We start from the raw sequence: 7,873 nt of genomic DNA, 5'->3' as shown, positions 1-7,873 counted from the left end.
CGACCGGGACTAGAACCCGGTGTGCCGGCGCCACAAGGCGGAGGATTAGCCTAGTGAGCCGCGGTGCCGGCTTATATTTTTTTTTTCTTTTTTTTTAAATTTATTTGAAAGGCAGAATTACAGACAGGCAGAGGCAGAGAGAGCAAGAGAGAGGTCTTCCATCTGTTTGTCCACTCCCCCAGGTGGCCAAAATGGCTGGAGCTGGGCTAATCCGAAGCCAGGAGCCAGGAGCTTCTTCTGGGTCTCCCACATGGGCGCAGCGGCCCAAGGGCTTGGGCCATCTTCTACTGCTTTCCCAGGCCATAGCATAGAGCTGGATCAGAAGTGGAGCAGCCAGGTCTTGAACCGGTGTCTGCATGGGATGCCAGCTTGGCAGGCGGCAGCTTTACCCCCTACGCCACAGTGCCAGCTCCTATCTCAGCTGCTTTTGCAGAGTAGGAGCACCTGCTCATGCCTGGTCTAATCTCACCACCTGTGCACCTGAAGAACCAGCATGACAAAACAGAGAAGGAATGCGTTGCCACGGATCTAGTGAACACCACTCAGCACCATGTGGGGACCAGATACCTGCAGCTCCTTCATGGTTTTGCCATCCCAGAACCCCTGTATCCTCTTAAAAAACAAACACAAAACACCCCGAACACTCTCTTTTAGCAGAGTTTTTGAGACCATGAGGTCTGCTACCTTCTCACCTGTCAACAGATTAAATGTTCTCTTTCCTTCACCCCAAAACCTTGTCCTTGTTACTTTGATTTGGCACCAGTGACAGGAACTGAGATTTTGGTAATGGCACCACCATCTCAGGGACTAGGACATTGGGCTTGTGTTGTGGCGTAGTGGGTTAAACCACCACCTGCAGTGCCAGCATCCCATATGGGCACCAGTTCAAGTCCTGGCTGCTCCACTTCCAATCCAGTTCCCTGCTAATGTGCCTGGGAAAACAGAAGAAGATGGCCCAAGTGCTTGGACCCCTGTACCCATGTGGAAGACCTGGAAGAAGCTCCTGGCTCCTGGCTTCAGCCTGGACCAGCCCCAGCCACTGCAGTCACTTGGGGGAGTGAACCAGCAGATAGAAGACCTCTCTCTCTCTCCCTCTCAATCCTCCCCCTGTAACTCTTTAAATAAATAAAATAATTTTTTTTTTAAAAAAAGAGAGACAGAACTGAGACGTGACAGGCTGAAGGGGCTCCCTGAGAGTGCCCATATTCTCATTCTCTTTCTTTTTCCTTCCTTCCTTCCTTTCTTTTTTCTTTTCTTTCTTTCTTTCTTTCTTTTTTTTTTTTTTTTTTTTTTGACAGGCAGAGTTAGACAGTGAGAGAGAGAGAGAGAAAGGTTCTGTTGGTTCACTCCCCAAATGGCCGCTACGGCTGGCGCGCTGTGCCGATCCGAAGCCAGGAGCCAGGTGCTTCCTCCTGGTCTCCCATGTGGGTGCAGGGCCCAAGCACTTGGGCCATCCTCCACTGCCTTCCTGGGCCACAGCAGAGAGCTGGACTGGAAGAGGAGCAACTGGGACAGAATCCGGTGCCCCAACCGGGACTAGAATTTGGGGTGCTGGTGCTGCAGGTGGAGGATTAGCCAAGTAAGCTGTGGCGCCGGCCTCATTCTTTCTTTTCTTAATAGTTTTGCCATATCCATAGGCATCCCTGGGCAGAAGGTGTTTAGTTTTGCCTGTTGTTGGTACTCTTCAGCTAGGATTGTTGTAACAATGCACCACAAACTGGGTACCTTGAACAGACACTGATCATCTTTGGTTCTGTAGATTAGAAGCCCAAAATCAAGGTGCTGGCAGGGTTGTGGGTGGGGTATCTGCTCTAGGCCTCTCTGCTCAGCTTGTGGATGGCCCTGTGTCTCCACATATCTACCGGCCTTGTCTTCCTCCTCAGCTTGTCTGCGTGGTCTGGCTTTCCCCTTTCTGGAAGGAAACCTGTAATGTGGGATTAGGCCCTACCCCAGTGACCCCGTGCTAACTGATGACTACTGTAAAGACCCCGTCTCCAAATAAGCTCATGATCTGAGGTCTCGGGAATTAGAACTTCATCACCTGACTTTTGAGGTGGGACACAATTCAGCTACATTGCCACGGTGAACGTTCTTGGGAACGCAGACTCTGAGATGGAGTTGGACGTGCATGGGTGGTGTTCGCAAAGCTTGGTCTTTGGAATCAACATCTGGGGATGGGAGATGGAAGCAAGACTGTGCAGAAGGCAAGTTAAGCTGGGATACAGACCTGGCTGGCTCCCCAGGGGGCTCTCTGCTCTGGCAGCAGGGCTGGGCTGGGCTGAGAGGAACAGGCAGCTGTCTGTAGGGGAGGCCCTCTGTGAAGGGTTAGCTGCTGAGGGCACCTGTCAACAGCATTCCAGCAGCCAGGACGGCAAGCCTTCATCAAGGGCTCGAGGGCAAGGCATCACATTGTCTGCAATGCTGGCTTTGACTTTCATAAAAATGGGGTGCCAGGGCGGGGGTTGCTGACGCTGTGGCATAGCAGGTTAAGCTGCTGCCTGCAGCACTGACATCCCATTGGTTTGAGTCCCGGCTGCTCCACTTTTTTTTTTTTTTTTTTTTTTTTACAGGCAGAGTTAGACAGTGAGAGAGAGAGAGAAAGAGAAAGGTTTTCCTTCTGTTGGTTCACCCCCCAAATAGCCACTTTGGCCGGAACTACGCTGATCCAAAGCCAGGTGCTTCCTCCTGGTCTCCCATGCGGGTACAGGGCCCAAGCACTTGGGCCATCCTCCACTGCCTTCCTGGGCCACAGCAGAGAGCTGCACTGGAAGAGGAGCAACCGGGACAGAACCGGCGTCCCAACCAGGACTAGAACCCGGGGTGCCAGCGCCGCAGGTGGAATATTAGCCTAGTGAGTGTGGCACCAGCCAGCTGCTCCACTTTTGATTCAGCTCCCTGCTAATGTGCCTGAGAAAGTAGGAGAGGATGGCCCAAGTGCTTGGATCCCTGCACCCATGTGGGAGACCCTGGTTGTTGCGGCCATTTGGGGAGTGAACCAGTGGATGGAAAACCATTCTATCTGTCTCTACCTCTCTCTGTATCTCTGTCTTTCAAATAAATAAAATAAATCTTTTAAAAAAAAAAAAAACATTGGTGAAGTCACATAGGTGACTTCACACTGTGCCTCCAACTGTAATTCATTATACAGGGTTTATTTTTCGCTCCCTCCTCTTCCTTGTCTGTAACCTCCCACACTGACAGTAAGAAAGAAACCTGCCCTGCCACCTGCCATCCGTTCACTTCACTGTTCGATTCCAGGGCACTTGGTGGTGGCTTCAGGACCGTTAGCCAGGGCTTGCCTGGGAATCCACTTCGTGGGCAGGAGGACAGGGCCCTTCATCTTGCAAATGCCACTCATTTCCAGAGTTACTTAGGTCCATGTCTTTTCTTCTCACCCTCTGCAGTGTTGTTTTTCACACATTTGTGATACGGCTGCATTATTTTACTAGATGCCATTCTGGGATCCTCTGACCTAAATGCATCAGGAATCAATTTCTAAAACTCACAATCTGAGTGCTAAGGAATTTCTTTTTAGACCTATGCAGCGAACAGAGCCAGGAAATATATATATATATATATATATATATTTTGTGGCTATAATGTTTTCTTTGTTAAAAAAAAACCTTTTTATTTAGTTATAATTAGCATATCATATAACCCACCCATTTAAAGTCCACAATTCAATGGCTGGGAGCACATTCAGAATTGCGCAACCATCACCACAGTCCAGTTTAGATCATTTCCCTCAGCTCACAAAGAAATCCTGTATCCATCATCACTCTCCATTTCCCAGCCCCTTCCTATGCTCTCATGTCCCACCAGAAAACCTCCAATCTACTTTCTATCTCCATGAATTTGTCTTTTCTGAACATTGACCATAAAAGGAATCATATGGGGCTGGTGCTGTGGTGTAGCAGGTAAAGCTGCTGCCTGAAGTGCTGGCATCCCATGTGTGTGCCAGTTTGAGTCCCGGCTGCTCCTCTTCTGATCCAGCTCTCTGCTATGGCCTGGGAAAGCAGTAGAAGGTGACCCAAGTGCTTGGGCCCCTCACCCCTGTGGGAGACCCAGAAGAAGCTCCTGGATCCTGGTTCCCCATAGGCACAGCTCCAACCATTGCAGCCAACTGGAGAGTGAACAAGCAGATGGAAGACCTCTTTCTTTCTCTCTCTGCCTCTTCTCTCTCTGTGTAACTCTGACTTTCAATAAATAAATCTTTTTTTAAAAAGAGGAATCATACAACATGTAGCCTTTTATGCATAGCTTCTTTGATTTAGCATGTCTTCAAAATTAATGTTATTGTATGTGTCAGTATAGCACTGCTGTTTTCTTGAAGAATAATATTTCACTTTAAACATAATTTAAGGCTGGCGCCGCGGCTCACTAGGCTAATCCTCCACCTTGCGGCGCCGGCACACCGGGTTCTAGTCCCGGTCGGGGCGCCGGATTCTGTCCCGGTTGCCCCTCTTCCAGGCCAGCTCTCTGCTGTGGCCCGGGAGTGCAGTGGAGGATGGCCCAAGTCCTTGGCCCTGCACCCCATGGGAGACCAGGATAAGTACCTGGCTCCTGCCATCGGATCAGTGCAGTGCGCCGGCAGCAGCGCGCCAGCCGTGGCGGCCATTGGAGGGTGAACCAACAGCAAAGGAAGACCTTTCTCTCTCTCTCTCTCTCTCACTGTCCACTCTGCCTTTCAAAAAAAAAAAACAAAACAAAACAAAACAAAACAAAAAAAAACCCATAATTTATGTAATTTTCACCAGCTGATAAACATTTGCATTTTTTTCACCTTTTTAAAAAAGAAGCATTTTATTTATTTGAAAGGCAGAGTGACAGAGGGAGGAGAGACACAGAAATAGATCTTCCATCTGATGGTTCACTTGCCAAATGGCCAATAGCTGGGGCTGGACCATGCCAAAACCAGGAGCCAAGAACTCCATCTGGGTCTCCCAAGTGGGTGGCAGGGACCCAAGGACATGGCCATCTCTGCTGTTTCCCAGGTACATTAGCAGGGAGCTGGTAGTGGTATCAGAAATTTATTTTTAATTATACAGTGTTGCTTCTTTTGAGGCTAGTGCTATGGTGTAGCAGGTGGAGCTGCTGCCTGCGAAGCCAGCATTCCACGTGGGAGCTGGTTCAAGTCTCTGATGCTCCACTTCCAATGCAGCCCCCGACTAATGTGCCTTGGAAAAGCAGTGGAAGATAGTTCAAGAGCTTGGGCCCCTGCCACCCCCTTGTGGGAGACTGGGATGAAGCTCCTGGCTCCTGGCTTCGGCCTGGCTTGCCCCTGGCATTGTGTCCATCTGTGGGGTGAACTGGCAGATCTCTCTCTCTCTCTCTCTCTCTCTCTGTAACTCTTGCTTTCAGATAAATAAATAAGTCTTTAAACAAACAAACAATTGTAATTCAGTGAAACTTAGACTTGGATTTGAGCTCTGGCTCTATTGCATTTACTTGGTGACTTCTGTCAACTTAAACTTTTGTGCCTCAATTTTGTCATCTGTAAAAGGGAAATAATCATTGTATCTATCTCTGTTGAAGAATATCTATCTCTGTGTTGAAGAATAACTGAGTAAAAATGCCTAGAACAGAGCCTTAGCAATCAGTGATAACTTCAGAAATGTTAGCTTTTACCATAGGTCTCAAATCATCTAGCAATAAAATTAAAGGTATTTTTTTCTTTTATTTTTTCAGGATTTTTTTTAAAAGACTGATTTTATTCATTTTAAAAGCAGAGTGACAGAGACATAGAGAGAGCTTCCACTAGTTTACTTCTGAAGTGGCCTTAACAGCCAGGGCTGGGCCAGGCCAAAGCCTGGAACTCCTGCCAGGTCTCCCACATAAGTGGTGGGGCCCATGCTCTGCTGCTTTCCCAGACACATTAGCAGGGAACTGGATCAGCAGCAGAGTAGCCAGAACTTGGACATGCACTCTGACATGGGATGCCAGTGTGACAGACAGCAGCTTAGCTCACTGCACCACTGTCCCGGCCCCAGGAAAGCTTTTTCAAATTAAAAACATTACCGAGCAGTGCCAGCATCCCATATGGGCACCTGTTCGAGTCCCAGCTGCTCCTCTTCCAATCAAACTCTCTGCCTGGGAAAGCAGTGGAAGATGGCCCAAGACCTTGGGCCCCTGCACCTATGTGGGAGACCTGGAGGAAGCTCCTGACTCCTGGCTTTGGATTGGTGCAACTCTGGCCATTGCAGCCAACTGGGGAGTGAATCAGCAGATGGAAGACCTCTCTCTCTTTCTCTTTCTGCCTCTCCTTCTTTCTCTGTGTACTACTCTGACTTTCAAATAAATAAATAAATCTTAAAAACAACAAAAAAAGTTGCTGCCTGCAGTGCCGGCATCCTATATGGGGCCGGTTCAAGTTCCAGCTGCTCCACTTCCAATCCAGCTCTCTGCTATGGCCTGGGGAAGCAGTAGAAGATGGCCCAGGTGCTTGGGCTACTGTATCCACTGGGAGACCCAGAAGAAGCTCCTGGCTCCTGGCTTCGGATCATCCTAGTTCTGGACACTGCGGCTATTTAGGGAGTGAACCAGTGAATGGAAGACTCTCTCTCTCTCTCTCTCTCTCTCTCTCTCAGTGGCTCTCTGAAACTCTGCCTTTCAAATAAATAAATAAATCTTCAAGAAACAAAAACCAACCAAACAAAAAAAATTATCAAATTTTATTTTGTTCAGAGGATACAAATTGAAAAAAAAAAAAGAGGGGGGTATGATTATGCAAAGGGAAAGCAAAGATTTTTGGTTGAAACAAAGATTTTCAGAAAATGTGATTTGGCTCCAAGGCACTGAACCAAGCTGTGGCTAATGTAAAATGCTGCAATCCTGCAGATGGTCCTTTGGGAGAAACATTCGTTTCTAAATTAGAATTCCAACCATATACTTCTTCAACACACTCGCTTGTTCCTGTGCAGATAAGAAGAGGAGGGGAGATCAGATGAATGCAGGAGAGCTGGGGGTGGGGGGGAAGGGGGGTCCCTGCCTCAGCTCAGCCCAGCTGGAGCCCCCATCCACTGACTCCAGGGGCTGTCACTCCCCACTGAACAGCACAGGCTGCAGCAAGTCTCAGGCTGGGGAGTTGCTGAGGGCTGCAGGGTCACTGCGCCAAGGCCAACCCGAGCGAGCAGACAACTCCAGAGCTGCTACTCAGCACCAATGAACACCGCACTGCAGAGCTTATTTCCACAAGGAAGGCACTTGCTATTCATCAAAACATGTAACAGGGAGAGCCCAGCCGAGAAGCCAGATAGAGCCAAGTGGGGATTCTCATTTTGCCTCTGATCAGTTGTCAGGGCTTGGGATGTACTATTTATCTTCCCTGAATCTGTTTCCTCAACTCAGGAAAACAGTGAATGTAATTGTACCTACCTCCTAGAATTATTATTGTTTAATATTTGTTGATTTGTTTGAAAGTGTGAGACAGAGAGAGGGACACACACAGAGGCAGAGAGAGAGAGAGAGAGAGAGAGAGAGAGAGAGAGAGAGAGAGAGAGAGAGATCTGCTATCTCCTGGTTCATGCCTGCAATGGTGGGGGCTGGATCAGCCTCCACCCATGTCTCCCACATCATGGCAGGTGCCGAAGCACTTGGGCCATCACTACACCAGTGTCACAAGTAGTGGTTTAACACATTGCTCTACAATGCCAGTCCCGCTGCTGGAATTATTCTGAGGACTGAATTAGATGATAGATATAAGGAATTGGCCTACATTTGGTAATCAACAAGAATCATAATAAATAAGTCTTCAGATGCTCTTCTGGAGTTCAAATATCTGACAAGTAGATATTTATGCCATATAAACATTAACTAGGAAGTGAGGAGCATTTCATCTAGCAGCAAAGCTACCAGTTAAGAAGGGAAGCCAGCT

General features: G+C 48.3%; 1 long non-coding RNA gene across 4 annotated transcripts in view; it reads right to left on the bottom strand.

Moving 5' to 3' along the window:
• Positions 1-6,656: 6,656 nt before the first annotated feature.
• LOC103348262 (uncharacterized) overlaps positions 6,657-7,873 on the bottom strand; it is a 48,011-nt gene continuing 46,794 nt past the window's right edge. For all 4 annotated transcript variants that reach the window (XR_011380041.1, XR_011380042.1, XR_516691.4 and 1 more), the window contains one exon: positions 6,657-6,912. This is a non-coding gene — a long non-coding RNA (uncharacterized lncRNA). The remainder of the gene's footprint in view (positions 6,913-7,873) is intronic.

This window comes from Oryctolagus cuniculus, chromosome 11 (assembly GCF_964237555.1).
Source record: "Oryctolagus cuniculus chromosome 11, mOryCun1.1, whole genome shotgun sequence".
NCBI classification, from domain to species: Eukaryota; Metazoa; Chordata; class Mammalia; order Lagomorpha; family Leporidae; genus Oryctolagus; species Oryctolagus cuniculus.
Note: the sequence above shows the minus strand (reverse complement) of the source record. Positions and strands in the feature narration are given on the sequence as shown.